We start from the raw sequence: 21,253 nt of genomic DNA on the forward strand, positions 1-21,253 counted from the left end.
GAAAATCTAGGGGTAGTTCTTCACTAAACTAAACGTGGTCAAAATGTATTTCTTAATAATTAAAACTATGCTAGACCAGAAACTTTAGTTATAGACCATGTTAATAGTCAATTTTATTAAATACTAAGAATAAATTTTAATGACTAGAGGGGACAAAAATAAAGAATGCAAAATCTAATTTTTCGGTTTTAAGCTCTCTTTTTTTGGTATTAGAATTGTATAAACTTTGGAGGAGCGGTGGCTGAGTGGCAAAGCGCTTGGCTTTTTAGTTTCGAATCTCGATGAAGACTGGGATTTCGAATTTCAGGATCTTTAGAGCACCTTTGAGTCCTGAGTTCATAATGGGTACCTTACATTAATTGGAGGAAAGTAAAGGCGGTTGGTCGTTGTGCTTGCCTCGTTAACTTTGGGCCATAGAAATAGATGCAATTTACATCATCTGCTCTATAGATCGCAAGGGATGCACGCGGTCTGTGGCCGCGAGTCTGACACCCCGCCAGACAGAACAGTGTACACCAGGGGTTGGCAACCTTTTTGTACCGAGGGCCGCACTAAAAAACGTTTGGGAATGGCGGGCCGCATATATGTATGTATCTTAGAAAGATCCGCTAGCTAACTGTGTAGAATGTCTTTTGGTTCATATTAACACTGCATTATATTCACGTTTCTTTCTTTTTTTTTCACACTCCACGTTGTACTTAATATGCAGTATTTTACTTTTTATACTCGTGCATAATGTTACAGAAATGTGAAACTAGCTTACTAGTTGTTACCCTTGTGACTACTCTCAAATTTCAGTCAGCCAACAATGACCAGTGATTATATTTGTTTAGTTTCCACAAAAAAATTCTACTCTCTGAATGAGACAATAATATATGTTCCGGAAGTTGAATGTCGGGACGAGCGAAACCTGCCCTTGTGAAGCCTCACCAGAGAATGCTGACTATGTCTTTCAATGGTGCATACTAATCAAGAGACCCGAACAAGACTCTCCAAAGACTATTCGGAGAACTGCCTGGTTCATCTCAGATATAGGTAGATTAGATGTAGGTATATAGATATTGCTGATCTGAACCCTCCAACATTTAAAATGAGAACGAAGAAGAAGAAGAACTGATGTATGTGTACACAAATAGTGTGAACAGTAGCAAAGTTTTTTTAAGGGTGAAAATACAGCTTCTGGCACCCATAAGACTCCCGTGGTAGTACTGACTGGAACTTCTCTTTGCTTGGAGTTATGTCCTATGTAGCTGAATCAGCTCCTGCGATAAATGGTGAGCTGATGGTATTGAAGACTGGTTCTTGACGTCTTAAAATTTGCTTTTATAAATTGCACAATTAAGGAATCTTAATAAGTGTTGTACTTTTAATTATTTCACTAAAAATAGTTTCACCTTTCAGCAAAGGTAAATGACAAAAACTATTTTCTTTTGCTTGCCTTTAGAAATGGGAAAGCCTTGTTTGAAAGGATCTAACATGCATTGACATTTCATATGGAAACAACCGATTGCAAAAGGAAGTATACAAAACATGAAATCTGTCTTTCACTCTTCATTAGAAATATATACAAGGTCACAGTCATTGTCCTTCAAGTAACATAACAATTTCTTCCTTGAGATTTTATATCTCATTTGCCTTGCCCGTGCTAAGCTCGCGGATACATTGAATTATTTTGTTCATAAATCGGAACTACCTGTCGTTAACACCCCCTAGCTCTATAGAGCTTCGTTACTATTGTATTTACATTGCAGAATTTTATGCAGCTTTGTGCAAACTTACCTATTTAGAGTTTATGGTTGGGATATTTAAAAAAAAATATTTTTCTCAGTCGAAGATCGAGTTCCATCAGTTGTTACACTTGCCATCTTGTTCCAAGCATACCCAACACTCAGAGATTGTATCTTGAATCGACTGTGTTGATGTATAGCCAATAAGCATAATCTTCGTTTAGTTAAAACTTTTTATAATGAGACAGTTTCAAAAATTTATATAGATATTATTTTTAATATTTGGATTTGTATATGTGTATAACGTGGGCACACCTGATTTCTATAGGTGTCGGCGGGCCGCATATAACACTTCGGCGGGCCGCATGTGGCCCGCGGACCATAATTTGCCCACCCCTGGTGTACACTGTTCTCATTCAGGCCGTGAAAGGGAGCTCTTGTTCACTTTTGCTGGCTTAGAGTTCCAAGAGCCGAAGTCTCAACTCTACTTGACAGTTTCAAGAAGAAGAAGAAGAAAGAAAACTTCATTACATGTAATCATTAAACCTTGTTGAATTTTTTGTGTCTGTAATATTACCATGACAACGAACGTTTTTCGTTTCTCCTAAGATCCAACTAGTTTCTCAGTGTTCAGTCTGAACAGTTGACTTGATGTGCAGTGACTTACTAGTTTCTCAGTGTTCAGTCTGAACAGTTGACTTGATGTGCATTGACTTAATAGTTTGTGTTTAGAGAAGGCTTTTTCTATACGTTTTGATCAACACAAACATCAATGTTGCTATTTATTCGTGGCACATTGAAACACAAAGTATCAAAACGAGGCTCCAAGAACTAGAGAGAGGAAAGAAAACGTGTCTTCTCTTCAACCTTGACCTGTGTAAGGTGAAGGATGGGGGAGGAGGGAGGAGGTATCCCCCAGTTTACTAACCAAACCATTCAATTCTAGTGTAGCAGACTCTGATTCTTGTTTCTCTGCTTAGTAATGAGTATTTGGTCAATATCCATTTAGACGCTTTTACTTTGTAAATGTATTCGTTGAACTGTACATGAAGAGAGAAAAGACATACCAGTGTTCAATTTAATTGATGAAGTTATGAGTCTGTTTACACTACAAGTTAGATTTGAGTTCATTGAATGATTCAGTTTACATTCTTAGTCTTACAAAAATAAATGCCTATAAATACATTGTTCAGACAACGTCCTCAAGTCTTACAATAAAACATTGTGTAGATATATACAGAACAAGTTCCGCTACTCTGTAAACAAAGTTAGAAGTACGCCGACAAGTGGAGTTACCTGTATTGTTACACTCTCTCGGCTGTTTGACTAGTCACCTGGAACAGTCTCCTAGGGACACTTGACCATTAGGTCACTTAATTAAATAGTACTTGGAACTTCAAAGAATAGCAAAAAAAAAACAAAAAAAAAAAACAACGTTTTTTAAAATGAAGATAGCTAGACAGATATAAGCTTTGTAAAAATAAATTTTTATCAGTTGAACCTAACTTTTATTGTGTGTATACAATGTGTCAACACGATATAAAGCGATACATATAGCATGTGTATTGTGTGTGTTTGTGTGACTACTGTAATGTAGTCTTTCTAAATATAAATCCAGTGATAGCTACACTCTAGCGTAGGTCGGGAATTGTGAACCAGTATTCAAAGAACGCAAACCTATTTTGAGTATTACGTAATTAGAAGAGTACAAATATAAGGTGTAAAAATAATACATCATGAATTAAATAATATACCTGGAAGCATCTAGATTGTATTCATAGCTAAGTCTTTTTTTTTTTTTCAACTTTTGAAACTTCTCTAGTACCCTGGCTGACGGTACTGGCCTGATGTAAATGGTTATGGCAGGACTGATTCTTTGTATTCTTTAAGCAATACAATTCAGTAAGGGAGAAAAAAAAGGTGAAAGCTATACGAAGAAATGGAGAGGCGATATAATGGAACCTAAAGAGACTGAAAGTAGAAAGATTGGTAGAGATTTTGAAAAAAGACAAACTCAACAATGTCAATGTGATACAATGTCCAAAGAAGACTCTGAACTAGGCGCTACAACCCTAACTTGGAATTATATCCCTTCAAAACGTAACACTATGCATACCAAGGACGAGAACTCACGTTTCTTCTACTACTAATGTAATCGCTATTGGCCCGTACTAACATCATGTTTCTGCTTTTATATTTGTTGATGTAATCCTAAGCCTACTTAAAGTGAAGCATTACCTCTCTCAATAGGCTCAAACCTACATCATGTTTTTGCTTTTATATTTGTTGATGTAAGCCTAAGCCTACTTAAAGTGAAGCATTACCTCTCTCAATAGGCTCAAACCTACATCATGTTTTTGCTTTTATATTTGTTGATGTAAGCCTAAGCCTACTTAAAGTGAAGCATTACCTCTCTCAATAGGCTCAAACCTACATCATGTTTTTGCTTTTATATTTGTTGATGTAAGCCTAAGCCTACTTAAAGTGAAGCATTACCTCTCTCAATAGGCTCAAACCTACATCATGTTTTTGCTTTTATATTTGTTGATGTAAGCCTAAGACTACTTAAAGTGAAGCATTACCTCTCTCAATAGGCTCAAACCTACATCATGTTTTTGCTTTTATATTTGTTGATGTAAGCCTAAGACTACTTAAAGTGAAGCATTACTTCTATCAATATACATAATGGACTTGGTGGCCGAGTGGTTTAAACTTGACTTTCGAACCGAGGTTTGAATCTCGGCGAGGACTGGGATTTTTAATTTCGGGATTTTAAAGGCGCTTCTGAGTCGACCCAACTCTAATGGGCAGTGGCGTACCATCTAAGGCGGGAAGAAGTTCTATGAACCCGGGCCAACGACCATTAGGGGCCGACAGCCTGTGGCGTAGCAACAATGGCGCAAAGGGGTTGATTGCACTTGGGTCCATAACTCTTGACCAGTTAGGGCCCACGTAAAAACTTATTAAAGGAAAAAAGTAATTGCAATTTTGTAAAATGTTATATAACATAGAATCTGAAAAGCCCCCCTCAAAATATCCTAAACTTTATATTAGTTCTAAAACATTAACCCGTGTTTTAAGTTTTGAGTTAATATACCAGCGGCTTGGATTACTGTAATGTAAGGAACTATCCTCCATCAGGTTTTTTTGTAATGGTGGCTAGCCCTAATTGAATGTTTAAGGAGACTATGGTTATAGATGGCCCCATTCTTTTTATCCCTGTATGTCAGGTGTGGGCACCTTTACCTTTTTTTATTGAGGGTGTGACAAGTCAAAAACTCGCTGTCAGAGTCGCTCTAAATTATCACAGCATTAATTATTATTTTTCCTTATTTATTTATTTTATTTTGATTATTTCACCATCCTACCCCTAAATTCTCCACCCGCCCCACCTTTTCCTCTATACCAGGCTAGACTTAGTCCACCACCTTGGAGAAAACTAGGCCAGTCCTTTCATTTATCTGCCCTTGATCGGGGAAAGATAATCACACTATCTCCTTTGTCTTATCCGCCGGATGTCTGACTGACGGTCGCGGTTGACACCGCCTTGGTTTGAATGCAAGCTAATCCTTCTCCCCCCCCCCCTTCTCTCACGTCTCTCTTTGATCTAAGGGATTACCCTGGTCAACACACCACGTGATATTCCAAGGTGCGGCTCCCACCTCGAGTCAAATTCACCCACGTGTAAGAAATTTTAGCCTTGGACATTTCCTGTGTCCGCCCACATTTTTCAGGCCTTTGTATATAAAGTAAACCAACTCAAATCAGACTCTCTTTCACTTCTCATTCGAGCTGAGCTATCGAGTCTGGACTATATCATTTATTCTCCCTCCTAGAGGAATACCTGGTGGTAAGCCGAACTTAATCACAAGTTCCATCTTAATTACTTTTGTGCTATTTCCATTGGATATCATCATGTGTATTTTGCTTAGTTCATTTATATTTAATTAGTGCATTGTGTATTTCTCACTGGCGTAAGTAGAAAACATAAACATGTCCTATGTATTTATTTATGTATTGCATTAATCTATTAATGCTACGTTGCTCAATTGATCGTTGATGCAACCATGTATATATTTGTACACCTTATTTTATCTCCTTTATCTCGGTTGGCCGCCTTGATAATTTTACTAGCGCACTGGTACTGCGTTTGGAGAAGATATATGAATTATCTCCCCTTTACTCATTTTACTCTAAAGAGAGTTGCGCCGCTTGAAGGGACATTCAAGCACGCTCCATTGTTCTCGACCCACGGTCATATGTAAACAAACCATCTAGGTCACTGACCACCGCTCATTTCACTTCCCCCCCCCTTCTTTTTCTATCCACCTGTGTTGTTTATTTGAGACTATTACTTCCCCTTCTATGTACATTCTTATATTATTATTTCCCCTTTTATGTACATTTCTATATTGCTACTATCTGCCATCTATTTTCCAAATCCCATTTGTCATCATCTCCCCTTTATGCTCTAAAGCAATTTTACCAATCTGACGAATGCACCTCAGTCGAGGGCATCGATAAGATGTATGAGAGACATGTCCTAACTTGTCTTTATTTATCCGCAGCCTCCCTCAGGTGTCTGCCTATTTATTTATCGGATCACTTACCTGCCTATTTGCATACTGGCCTATCTATGTGTTTAGTGCTAATCAGCGCTGCACTTGCCTAGTTGCTATCAAGAATCACCTATTGCCTAGTTACTGGATCAACGATCCATTTACCTGCAGTTGTGCTTAGTGCTATTTAGCGCTGCATTTGCCTACTGAGATCTACCCAACTCTACTACTTGGCGCTACCGGCATTGCCCGCCTATTCGACAGCCCACCTGTCAAGCTATTAGGCGCGACGTCCCTATAGAGTCAGATCTGTGCGAGACGTCATAGCTACGCCAACCCTCTGCAACTCACTGGACATATCCTGTTACTTACACTGCCCACGGCAGATCAGCTCTGCCCGCAGTAACCTTGTGCCCACGGTATCCGGCCACCCGCCATACTGTGCCCACTACAGATACTAGAACTTGGGACTGAGACTCCACAAGAGCTATATCGCCGGCGTCCCTCTATCCGCTAGAGCGCCACCTCCAGCTGCAGAACCTCAAGCCAGGACCCAGCCAGCTGCGACATCAACAGGACAACCAGCTAAGTCAGAGGACAAAGTGACATACTCTCTTATTATGTGCAAGAGTGATGATTAAACATAGAATATACTAGAGATAGATGCAAACCCTCCCCCTTTTTATTCTTATATGTATATTTATGTAAATAAATATCCTTTATTTTAACTTTTGTATCTATCTTTCATTGCTTTGTCTCGTTGCGTGTCTGCTCCCGATTCATATGCTGATAAGTGGGGGTGTGATAGCATTAAAAATAATCATCCCCTAGACATAAAACGTGCCAAACACACGTCACATTACCCCACCTGTCACATTTTGGGGGCCCGTCCGGGATTTAACCCATTAGTACAGCAGGCACGAACAGGCAGCAATAACTAAATTCCATATCAATTTTTTTCTAAGAATAGTTATAAGTATCATCACTTCGCATTAACAAGAGTGTCACTTCTGTCATATTTTATATTTTGTATTTATTGCATTTTATTTGTAATATTTCATTGCAGGGATTTGTGATTAACATAGGCAGACACCCATTCCTTTTGCACTCTTTCCTATAACCAGCGACTCACTTTCGCTAACCCACTTTCTTTAATTCTAAGCTCAATCCTTTTATCCATTCTATCTGCCCCTCCACCGTCCTAGTACCCCTCATTACCCACCCCTCATCATTATGGCCAGCGGCACTCGCTCCAAGTCTGAACCTGACCGCAAGCAGCGGATAGCAGATATCATGGATGAGGCTAAATTGTTTAGCGACGCAGAGCAGAATGAATACATCAAGGGACGACTTGCTGCTCTTGACAGAGAGGAACGGGAAAAACTGGCAAGGGAGCATGAAATAGCTATGGAAAGGGAGAGAAGGGAAACAGAAACAGCTAAAGAAAGAGAAAGAAAGGAAGCTGAAATAGCTAAAGAAAGAGAAAGAAAGGAAGCTGAAATAGCTATTGCTAAGGAAGCCACCGAGCGAGAAAAGGAAATAACTCTGAGGGAGAAGGAGAAAGAAATAACAGCGAGAGAAAAGATAGCCGCGGACAAAGAGAACGAGGCCGCCCGCCAGGCTTCTTCCGAGTCTCGCCCGGCTAGCCCAGCATCCTTTCAGAGTTCCTTGAACGGTCTACCCCACATGCCAATGGAGCACTTCGACGACAAGACAGAGAACATCGAAGTTTATCTTGTCCGTTTTGAGGAAGTAGCACGCTTTTACGGTCTGCCAGAGGAGAAATGGTGTTTCCGGCTATCCCAATGCCTCCGAGGCAAAGCCTACGAGGTTTACTCCAAACTTCCCTCCGGCCAGAGAGAGGACTACACAGCCCTCAAACAGGCGCTACTCGTCCAGTTCGAGTTGACCGCCGAGGCCTACCACAAAAAGTTCAGAAGTTCCCGCCTCGAACGCAGAGAGACCTACGGCAACCTTTGCGAAAGGCTGGACAAGTACCTTATCAGGTGGCACGCTCTCAGCCAATTGCCAGAGACTTTTGATGGCCTAGCATGCCTCGTACTCTCTGAGCAGCTGTTAGAATGCATGTCCCCAGAGGTCAGAGTTTATGTCAAGGAGCAACAAGCAACAGCTCCCGCTGACATAGCTTCCGCCGCTGACCGGTACTTGAACGCCCGTAAGGACTTAAAAGGTAAAGCAACCGCGACAGACCAGCAAACAGACCAACCCACTTCTCCTGCTCAATCCAACCTTGCTCCTAAAAACCCCCAGCACAACCAGGCACCAGGCCGGCAATCAGCCCCTCATAACTACAATAACCGCCCCAACCAGCAGTCTCGCTATAACCAGTCCAACTACTCTCAGCGTGACTTACGTCATAGCGCGCGTGACAGTAGACCCACTCCACAACGGCAGCAGCAGTCCCCACGGACCCTATCTACGGTGACGCCAGTCTCTCAACCCTCCGCGATCGATCCTTCTGACCAACCGGAGGAGGACACATACTTCGTCTCCACGATGGCCGTGGTTCCTCAACCCACTGCCATTGATCTCGGCCAACCAGAACTCCCACCAGTGCTACCTCACCCTATCTCTTCTCCTTCGGGAGTAGAGAACATTTTGGCCAACGGTGTCGAAGTTTTGGGCCTATACGACTCGGGCTGTTCGTTCGGCGCGGTTATCAATAAGACGCTGATTGACCCATCGGATCTCACTGGTGGAACAGTGACAATCCAGTCCATAGACCGTGGCACTCCCCCGCAGGTTCTACCTGTCGCGAGGGTGCACGTGGAGTGCAGATACGTACATGGCACCATCGACGCCGCCGTCATGGACACGCCAGTATATGACTTCATTCTAGGCTCCAAATATGTCCCTCTTGGAGAAGTCAACAAGCCATACTTTTCTCTGCCCGTCGGTAGATCGGCGAAGCAGAAACGTGGCAGCAACCAGCCGGTTGGAAGCCCTGGTCGCCACACTAATACGCCTAGTCCCGACTCATCAGCGAAGCTCAAACCACTTTTCCCTGGCATTGACACTGCTAGAAAGTCACGAGTTAAAGTGTGCCCGCGCACTCGTGAGGGTCTACTTGACCCAGGCTACTCAGCCAAAATTAAGCAACATTCCTCTGACATTGACAGTGTCAGAATGCCCCGAGGTAAGATTAACCCTTGCTCTCGTGGACTCACTCCTCTCCAGGGCTCATCAGCCACTACTCCGAATCAACCTCTCCCTGGCATTGAGAGTGTCAGGAAGTCACGAGGTAAGCCGAACCCTCGCGCCCGTGAAAACACTTCTCCCTATGGCTCCTCAGCCACCATTCCAAATCAACCTCCCCCTGGCATTGATAGTGTCAGGAAAACACGAGATAAGCCGAACCCTCGCGCTCGTGAAAACACTTCTCACCATGGCTCCTCAGCCACCATTCAATATCGACCTTCCCCTGGCATTGACCATGTCAGGAAGCCACGATGTAAGCCAGATTATCGCACTCGTGGGGACGTTCTCAGGCAGAACTCCACATTCTTTATCAGGCCACTCTTCCCTGACATTGATCGTGTCAGACGATACCGAGGTAAGCTGACTACTTACTCTCGTGAAGAAGCGCCTCACAGCGGCTTCGGAGGTAAGCCCCAACGGGCACACGTGCCTTGGGCACCCCGCCTAAGCCCCAATCACCCTCCCCAATCCGCCCCAGGAAGGAAATATAACTCATCCAATCGCCCAATCTACTCTCCCAAGCAGCCCCACATGTTTCACCCAGGTGACTACATAATCAGGGACGGGAAGTAGACCACGGACAAACTTGGACAGACTCTCCTCCTGGCATGGCTATCCCTTTATTTTCCAGATTTTTTTTTTCTAATGCTGTGATAACAACTGATCTTAAAGTTAGAGTGACATCAGTCTGCTCGCACTTTATGGATCTTTCTGCGATAGATCCATCTTGGCGGCGGCGTATGTGACAAGTCAAAAACTCGCTGTCAGAGTCGCTCTAAATTATCACAGCATTAATTATTATTTTTCCTTATTTATTTATTTTATTTTGATTATTTCACCATCCTACCCCTAAATTCTCCACCCGCCCCACCTTTTCCTCTATACCAGGCTAGACTTAGTCCACCACCTTGGAGAAAACTAGGCCAGTCCTTTCATTTATCTGCCCTTGATCGGGGAAAGATAATCACACTATCTCCTTTGTCTTATCCGCCGGATGTCTGACTGACGGTCGCGGTTGACACCGCCTTGGTTTGAATGCAAGCTAATCCTTCTCCCCCCCCCTTCTCTCACGTCTCTCTTTGATCTAAGGGATTACCCTGGTCAACACACCACGTGATATTCCAAGGTGCGGCTCCCACCTCGAGTCAAATTCACCCACGTGTAAGAAATTTTAGCCTTGGACATTTCCTGTGTCCGCCCACATTTTTCAGGCCTTTGTATATAAAGTAAACCAACTCAAATCAGACTCTCTTTCACTTCTCATTCGAGCTGAGCTATCGAGTCTGGACTATATCATTTATTCTCCCTCCTAGAGGAATACCTGGTGGTAAGCCGAACTTAATCACAAGTTCCATCTTAATTACTTTTGTGCTATTTCCATTGGATATCATCATGTGTATTTTGCTTAGTTCATTTATATTTAATTAGTGCATTGTGTATTTCTCACTGGCGTAAGTAGAAAACATAAACATGTCCTATGTATTTATTTATGTATTGCATTAATCTATTAATGCTACGTTGCTCAATTGATCGTTGATGCAACCATGTATATATTTGTACACCTTATTTTATCTCCTTTATCTCGGTTGGCCGCCTTGATAATTTTACTAGCGCACTGGTACTGCGTTTGGAGAAGATATATGAATTATCTCCCCTTTACTCATTTTACTCTAAAGAGAGTTGCGCCGCTTGAAGCATTCAAGCACGCTCCATTGTTCTCGACCCACGGTCATATGTAAACAAACCATCTAGGTCACTGACCACCGCTCATTTCACTTCCCCCCCCCCTTTCTTTCTCTATCCACCTGTGTTGTTTATTTGAGACTATTACTTCCCCTTCTATGTACATTCTTATATTATTATTTCCCCTTTTATGTACATTTCTATATTGCTACTATCTGCCATCTATTTTCCAAATCCCATTTGTCATCATCTCCCCTTTATGCTCTAAAGCAATTTTACCAATCTGACGAATGCACCTCAGTCGAGGGCATCGATAAGATGTATGAGAGACATGTCCTAACTTGTCTTTATTTATCCGCAGCCTCCCTCAGGTGTCTGCCTATTTATTTATCGGATCACTTACCTGCCTATTTGCATACTGGCCTATCTATGTGTTTAGTGCTAATCAGCGCTGCACTTGCCTAGTTGCTATCAAGAATCACCTATTGCCTAGTTACTGGATCAACGATCCATTTACCTGCAGTTGTGCTTAGTGCTATTTAGCGCTGCATTTGCCTACTGAGATCTACCCAACTCTACTACTTGGCGCTACCGGCATTGCCCGCCTATTCGACAGCCCACCTGTCAAGCTATTAGGCGCGACGTCCCTATAGAGTCAGATCTGTGCGAGACGTCATAGCTACGCCAACCCTCTGCAACTCACTGGACATATCCTGTTACTTACACTGCCCACGGCAGATCAGCTCTGCCCGCAGTAACCTTGTGCCCACGGTATCCGGCCACCCGCCATACTGTGCCCACTACAGATACTAGAACTTGGGACTGAGACTCCACAAGAGCTATATCGCCGGCGTCCCTCTATCCGCTAGAGCGCCACCTCCAGCTGCAGAACCTCAAGCCAGGACCCAGCCAGCTGCGACATCAACAGGACAACCAGCTAAGTCAGAGGACAAAGTGACATACTCTCTTATTATGTGCAAGAGTGATGATTAAACATAGAATATACTAGAGATAGATGCAAACCCTCCCCCTTTTTATTCTTATATGTATATTTATGTAAATAAATATCCTTTATTTTAACTTTTGTATCTATCTTTCATTGCTTTGTCTCGTTGCGTGTCTGCTCCCGATTCATATGCTGATAAGTGGGGGTGTGATAGCATTAAAAATAATCATCCCCTAGACATAAAACGTGCCAAACACACGTCACATTACCCCACCTGTCACAGAGGGCCGCATTCTTTTTATCCCTGTATGTCAGGTGTGGGCACCTTTACCTTTTTTTATTGAGGGCCGCATTCAAAAAATTCGAAATGGGGGGCGCCTATATTTCTATAATTGATTGACAACGTAACTACTGTACAATAACAATATAGACGCAAATACGAACAACATTCACACACGAAGCACATACACACTTACAACCAGCGCTTTATGAATTTGACTTCTATGTACTTCTCGATGACGACAGCTGATCTTGTAACACTCTGACCGAAAGAAGAATGGAGTTTTTAAACTTTCTGTTTTAGTCCTAATGGAAAGGAGATGACCACTTTGTTCAGATCTTATACAACAGTGGTTTAATGGGTGCAGGTTGTCTTTAAGTATCGTGAGTGTTTTGAAAAGGCATCTTTCATGGAAAAGCTCTTCAAGAGATGGTAGCTGTGTTCGAGTGGTATACGATGCTTTTTTAATTAATCTATTTAGTCTATGTAAAATGTTTTACATGTTTCGGATGTTCCTTCAGAGTTGAAGATAGTTTACTTCCTAGTCCAAACCTCCAGCAGGACGACGGGGGATGGGAGCGGGCAGGGTTTGAACCCTCGACCGTCGATAAATCCGAACGACAGTCCAGCGCGCAAACCGCACGCCCAGGCAGCCATCCTTGTGCAAGAGAAGTATTACCATACAAGCAGATGATGGCAAAGTTAATTAGACTACTGATAGTTGCTGTATAAAAAAGTTTAGTTATTGTTTTGTCAATTATACATTTTCTTAGCTTTCTAAGATAGAAGAGTCGTTGATGAATTTTGGTGTAAAGGTTTTGACAGTGTTCACTCCATTTCAGTTTGTTGTGGATGGTTGTACCTAGGTATTTATATTCTTGCACTTGTTCTACGGTTTGGTTATTTATCTGAATTTCTGCAATATGGCCTTTATGTTTCCTAAAGTCAATTATCACTTCTTTAGTTTTCTGAACATTTAAAAATAGAAAGTTATCTATACACCATTGGTAAAAAGTGTTAATTGTTGAATGGTACAGATTTTCGTCACCTGCAATAAGGCCAATGATTGCAGTATCGTCAGTAAATTTTATGATGGGAGTGTCAACTGATAGGCTCTGAATGTCATTTGTGTATATGATATACAATACTGGGTGAGCTTTTTTTTTTTTATCTCACTCGGGGTGGGGATGGAACAAGTAACCTTCAACACTGTCCACAAGTCCGTCACACCGTTCCACAAAGAGGGTCGTCATCAGTGTCCCGTTTGCTGGAGTGGCGACCCTCGCACGGGACAGTGGCGGTAACAGTATAGGAATATGAGACAAGTTCCCCGCAGTTAGCACTGTACTCGACCACTTGTAGCGAGTGGACCCAGGATCGGGGACGGTGCGCTGTGTACACGGCACGGCCCGGTCTGGCCCATTCAATCGATATGGCCGTCCACCGCTGGGAGCCCTCAGACACGACACGGGATGAAGAATCCCTACGTCCAGGCCTGGTTGTTAGATAAAAGCCTTTCCAACAACCAATGGGATTCACGGCGCCTTCGACGCCATCGCCATCTGGACTTCATTGAAGGTGACAGGACGCACCCCTGCGGCGCTCCAGTGCTAAACTCTCTCGTGCCTGTAATATGTACTTACAACTTAGAAAAAAAAAAGCTTGCTGTGTATAACGTTTTTAATTCATATTTATACTTAATTATACATTTACATTTTTTTTTTAACTCCCAATTTGAGAAATTACAACAAGAGTTAGCAATTTCTAACCCTAACCCTAACATTAATTTTCACAGGCATGAACGTTTTGCATCAAAAAATGTTCCCACAAATGTATAGTTGTACTTAATGTATAGTATTGAACTGTTTACACTCTTGCATAATGTTCCGGAACCGTGGAACAAAGTTACTAGTTGTTATCCTTGTGACTGCTTTCAAATTATAGTCAGTAAGCATCGATCTGTTCTTATACTTGTTTATTTTCAATAAAAACAAACTTGTACACTGCTAAACTGGCAGAAACAATGTAAAAGTTTAGCAGCATTTTTTTAAGTGTGAAAATACAGCTTCTGGCACTAATAAAACTCCCGCAGATGAAATGACTGGAACTGCTCTTATAGGTCATAATTTGCTAGTTGGTATTTTATCTGGAGTAGAATCAGATCCTGCACTAAATGGTGAGCTAAGGGCATTGAAACCCGGTTCCACGTTCTTAACGTCTAAAAATGTGCTTTCAAATTCAACAATCATAGAACCCAAATAGTTAGAAATATTTTCACCTTTCAGAAAAGGAAAATCACAAAGCCCGTTTTCACTTGCTTGCTTTGAAAACATTGTTTGAAACTATTTAACTAGCACATACAGGTCATGTGCAAACATCCCATTGCATTGCAGAAACACGAAGTCTATATTATAAATATTAGTAACCAAGTCACATCCAACGTCCTTCAAGGGACATAACAATGTCCTACTTGTTAATACTTGAATTCTTGAACAACTTGAAGAACGTACATTTCATTTCTCTAGGACTTTGCCCATGCAAGGCCAGCGGATTGTGTTACCGGACATTGGATCTTATTTTCTCCATGTATTAAAGACCGTTAGCTCTAATGAATTTGACCATTGAGATTCTAAAGTTAATAATATTATTATATTTGATATTTGTTTGCAGATTTGCGCAAACTTTCCCGTTAAAAATGTATGTTTGGGATATTGTTCTTTAATTTTTTTTAAAAAAGCTGTTTTTCTCAATCAAAGCACGGACGCCATCTTCTTACAAATTAACTCAACACTTTTAACACAGTTCTTCATGGGATTGAATGAACACTGGACTGAAATTGTGTCTTTGACTGAATATGTTTGGGAATATTACCTAGAAGAATAATTTTCATTTACTTTAAACGTTTTAGAATGATGCGTAGAGACAATGTTGCTTTCGCCTCTCCATCTGAAGTCATAAGGATCAGAAGTTTCAATCATTTATATTGATATTTAAAATTATTTTTAAAAATTCATTTTGCATTTTTTAAATATGTGTAATCTGTGGCCACAACTGATTTCTGTAGGTGTCCGCGGGCCGCATAAAATACATCGGCGGGCCGCATGTGGTCCGAGGTTCGTAATTTGCCCATTGATGGTATTAGTTTTAAACGGAAGAGAGAGAGATTTTGCTTTAGAAAATATCTATGTGTTGTACTGAAAAAAAATGGAAAGGGGCGGGTAACAATAGCAATTAGGTCTAAGTCTGTAGGGATGGTCACGATTTTATATTTTAACACATCTGCTAGTTATTCAATTTTTCCTAAGCTCAATCTGTTTCTTTTATTTTCTGTCTTTAAATTTTTTAAATATGAATCTCTTATTTATTGCCAGTATTTTCAATTTCTAGACTTTTTAGTCTGACATTTTAACTTACAAAGTCTATGTCATTATAAAACTGTGATAATTCAAGTGTTCATCACATTTTTCTGTTGTCTTCTGTACTGTGTACAAATGTTTACAACAGAATGAAAAAAAAAAAAGAAGTATCATTAAATATGAAGCAAGCAAAAGAAACATCAGTGTATGTATCGTGCTTCTGCTATTACAATGAATGTCAAAAACGAATTGGAGAGCAGTTTTATAAATAGAAATAGAAATGTCTTAATTGATCATGGAATATTATCCTTCTTTGACCAATACTTAGTTTGGTTCATAGTTGTTAAAGAAAGTTAATACCATTATATATATCAAAACCTCTAATTAGACTTTATTTAAAATTGCTATGAATATTGAAATCTGACATGAAAACAAAGGCCCACACATTCAAAACGAAACAATAGACCTGTGGGGCGATACAGTTCGGACAAAAATACTGGTACAATAGAAAGTCCATTGCGCGCCATTTTTCTCTTTCAAAATCAACGTATTTTAAGGGACTATCATTGACATATTGTTTCACAATTAAGTGATTGATTTCATGGACATAAAATATTGTCATCATGTTTAAGGGTTAATGTCCAGTTTCATTTCAAGTGCAAACAACAAAGAGTTGTATGATGACACCATACTTCCAGTCACATTTGACCCAGATGATATTGCCATAGGACATTGTCCAGGAATGCAATCCTTAAAAAGAAGCCGTCCATAACGACATAACAAGTCTGTGGACGAGATTTGGCTGTTTTGAACATAGACAGCTCGATTTTATCCTCATGTTTTCTAAACAATATCCCAGCATGCTTCTTATTTCTCACTTTATCTGTATCAGTTTGTTGAGCGTGACGTCAGTTTCAGAATTTTGATTGTTCGAAATTATATGAGAATTTCAAGGACAGAGCAGTTTGGCTTCACTTTGTCTTATTCATTGAGTGAGAAAAGGCCACAATTTTACAAATAATGCACTGGTTACTGACTTATCTACTTAGGAGGCCAGAAAAATGTTCGATCTATTTTCTGTTAAATAATGGAAATAGAATTAAATTATAGTGTTTGTATCAATATGTCAAAGTTTTCACCTAGAAGTGTCTTAGGCATATAAAAACATTTCTTTATTCATTTGAAACATCTTTAAGTCGTTTTATTCTGTGAAGAAATTGTACAAACATTAACTTTTAAGAAATTATTACTTGTCTGAGTTCTAACTAAATCAAACATAATGACATCTGTTACTAATTACTTATACAAAAAAGGTACACTACTTACATTGGAAAGTCTTTTTTTTTTAGTACATGTAATGATACAATTCAAATTTCTCAATTGTTTTGTCTCACTTCAACATCATCTTATTGCCCATATTCTTGCACCCGGGCCAACGGGTACCTTGCTACGGCACTGCTAATGGGTTCCTGACATTTAGTTGGGGAAAGTAAAGCGATTAGTCGTTGTGCTGAACACATGAACCCCTCGTTAATCGTCAGCCATAGAAACAGATGACCTTTACATCATCTGCCCTATAGATCACAAGGTCTGAAAGGGGAACGTTCCTTTACTATGTATTTATTTATTTAGGATTCATTAAAATGTATGCATTAAACAACTTTGTTTCACAAGAGCGTTCTGAGCTTTCCTTATCTCTATTCCTGCTCTGAAAGGTTTCTACTATCTTAACATTTTCTTCAGAGTTAAGGCTGTTATTTCTCTTTAGCCAGAGTTTCAACTGTAAAGCTGACTGACAAACTTAGCTGGCTGTAGACATGTAAGTAGAGTCAACAGTTAGCTGGCTGTAGACATGTACGTAGGGTCAACAGTTAGCTGGCTGTAGACATGTACGTAGGGTCAACAGTTAGCTGGCTGTAGAAATATACGTAGGGTCAACAGTTAGCTGGCTGTAGACATGTAAGTAGAGTCAACAGTTAGCTGGCTGTAGACATGTACATGGGGTCAACAGTTAGCTGGCTATAGTCATGTATGTAGGGTCAACAGTTAGCGGGCTGTAGACATGTACGTAGGGTCAACAGTTAGCGGGCTGTAGACATGTACGTAGGGTCAACAGTTAGCTGGCTGTAGACATGTATGTAGAGTCAACATGTCAGCAGCTTTGTGCGACAGTATTCAGTTCATGAAAAAGTTGCTGACCATAGACTGGACCAGGTCACGTTCTAGAGAGTTCTAGATTTGTGGAACTTTTTGGTAAGAGATCAAAGTTTTTCTCTCCCTGATATGAGCGATGTCAAGCTTTTTTGGTGTATTGTAGGTCTTATTCTGCCACTACATACCTGAAGGTAGAGAACTCTGCAAGAAATACAATACAAATAAGGGTAGAAAGTTATTCAAGTGCTTTACAGATACAGAGAGAGCGGTTATAAGTTGTATGTAATATTGGTAGACCATACTTTATCCCCCAATTCTTTATTGAAGTATCTTTTCTTTTCTCTCTCTTTCTTTAAAGAACGCGAAACATAATATTTCTCTGTTTATTTCACACTTTTTAAAGTTTTGTGTCTCGTTCAACCATTCAACGAACTATCATTTAAATAGAGAAAGCTAGGAGAGTAAACTGCTACTGTCACAACTTAAGTTACATCAATTGTCACATACAGTGTAACGTCTAATGCTAGCTAATGCTAGATCTAGACCCCAAAAAAAATTACATTCAATGTCACATGGAAAGTTACAAATAATGCAACCAATGAATGCAACATTTAATGTTGCATAGGATATCAATTATAATATAGTGTCGCATTATACATATATTCAGTGCCATACCATTAGGGGTAGCCGTCTGGAGTTAAAGCGCATAGGGGTCCAAAAATATGTTTCAAAGCAGTATATAAAATATTTATTATTGCTGTCGTTACATTTGTCAACTTTGTATCAATGATATTGTTAGATTTGTATTGCTCATTGACGACTGTTCTGGAGCAGATAGGAATTACGTACAACATTGGGGAATGGAGGGAGGAGGAGGGGCATCGACAGACCTAACGGCCCAGGGCATCTGGCACCCTCGGTATTGCCACTGCATATAATATCACTTCTAATAGCACATGCAAAGACACATTTCAAGTAAAATCTTATGTCATGCATAATGTTACATTTAATTCCAATTATAATGACACATCTAATGTAAAATCTACAGACAAGATGGCCGCCTAGTTTAACGTCAGTGTGTTAAAGTGTGGACTATTTTTATTCCCTATTTTCTGTGGGTGGTCTAAGTGACTAGACAAGTTGACATTCAATTAGTGGAGAAGCTTAGTGTTTGTAGAGTTAACACCTGGCTTGTCTACTAGGCTTTCTACGACTTTGGTTTTTAGCTGATCTATCAATGGAAGTAAGATTTGTCATTGATGGTAGTGCTTAATAGTTGAAGTTCAGGCTGGAAATATTGAAACCTGCATTACTCATCAAACAGATGACCCACTGGTGGACCCTTCGGGGGTCTAAGTTTGTGTACACACTCTAACTCTCTTTGTAATCTTGTGTATAAATCTTTATATAAACTATGTATCATTGTTCAAAAGTAAACATTTTTGATTTGTTGATGATCCCGTTCAGGATGAGGACCTCACAGTCACTGACGTAAATCCAGGGCCGGTCTTAGGCCACTGCAGCCTATGCGGCCGCAGTGGGCCCCGAACTTTCATAGGCCCCGCGCGATGTGAATTCTAGGTGTAAATTATTAAAATAAACCATTTTAACTTATTAAAGGGTTCTTGGAATTCTCCTAAAATTATAAAATATAAGAAAAAGTCATGAAAATCTCCTGAAATTATTCAAATCTTCTGAAAACAGATGCAAATTTCCTTAAGACAGACAAAATTGTCATTTCGGGGTGTCATTCAATATGGAAAACGCCAATCCTACTCGCAATTAAAAACAAACAACAAAACGAAACAACTTTGTCAGCTTTCATTTAATAAAAATGTAATAATAAGGCGAATTTTAACCAAAACAACAAGTTCAAATACTTAATTTACTTTAATAGTCACTGGCATACAAATCTAAATCTAAATCTATCTTGACCTCTTAGAAAAAAAAACAACAACGATATTTTGCTAGTCGATAGTTGGAAAACTTCTATCTACTGTAAAGTTAATTTAACAGTGATTTTGTACTTAGCAAACTATAAATAAAATGCAAAGACGAATTTTTTTTCTAATACAAAATCTTAATTTTCACTTATTACCCTTATTGCAACGCAAATTAGGCCCCGCGCAATCCGTTTCGCATAGGGCCCCGCAACCTGTAGGACCGGCATTGCGTAAATCTGACCCCTACGTTAACAGAGGTAATAGAGTGTAGTGTACATTGGAAGGAAAATTTAAGAATAATTGAACTCTAAATAAACAATAAACTCTGAGGAGTCCATTAATGAACAATGTTTAAACACTTCGTATTATTAATAAAAGTTAGGACATATTTCAATAATAACTACATTCTAGATTGAAGTAATTAAGTTTTGAATTTTTAAAACTTACAACACGCTTAGCAAACATAAACTTATCAGCTTAATAGATATTTTGTATTGTAAACCACATCTTATAATCACGTGATGGTTTGTAAACAATGTCCATACAACTAACGATTGGAACCCTAGTAACATGTCCATTGTGGTATCAGTTGAACACAAAGGTCGTGTGCCAAATATGCACAAGGTCTTGCTACAATTTCGAGGAAAGCAATATTTATTCGTTTGTATGTATCACTAAAATTTGTGTAGTGCCCATATAAAAAGGAGAGGCCATCCATCTTCACATTGCTACCATTTATTGAGTTATCTCTCTTCTTCTCTAACGTTTATTATTGGAGATTTTGCATGATGGGTGAATAACTAGCACTAGCTTGATTCATTTGTGGACTGTCTGGATCTATCTGTACAAACTATGTGGGCAAACTTGATACGCTATGAATATTTAAAAAAAATTAAGTTAATAAATGTGTGCATTTTTCAGCATTAAAGAAATAAATTAATTAATTCTTCTGTTTCTAGTACGAAATATTATTAATATGGGGAGAGAGGACGGCGTTGAAGTCACGTCTATGACGAGGAGAAACTAGATAGATATTTGAAATAAATAAATTAAAGAAATACACACAGAATATAGTTTACACCGAATGAAAATGTATTAATTATTTTTAATTAATCGTGCTATTAATTTATAATATATCTATTGGCCTCCTTCAGGCGTACAACGACTATGGTTCATCTCGCACACTTTATCATACGGCTGTGAAGTCCTATTTTGGAGAGACACTCCCGTCCACATATATTGCATGTCAAAGTGTTGACCAGTTTTTGTTGAGCCAAAAGCAAGTTGCCCGTACAGAATGATTTTCGGGATGCGATTGTCCTTCATCCGGCGAACATGTCCGAGCCGGCGCAGGCGGCGTAGCCTAAGGACCGTAAAGATGCTTGG

This window comes from Biomphalaria glabrata, chromosome 9 (assembly GCF_947242115.1).
Source record: "Biomphalaria glabrata chromosome 9, xgBioGlab47.1, whole genome shotgun sequence".
NCBI classification, from domain to species: Eukaryota; Metazoa; Mollusca; class Gastropoda; family Planorbidae; genus Biomphalaria; species Biomphalaria glabrata.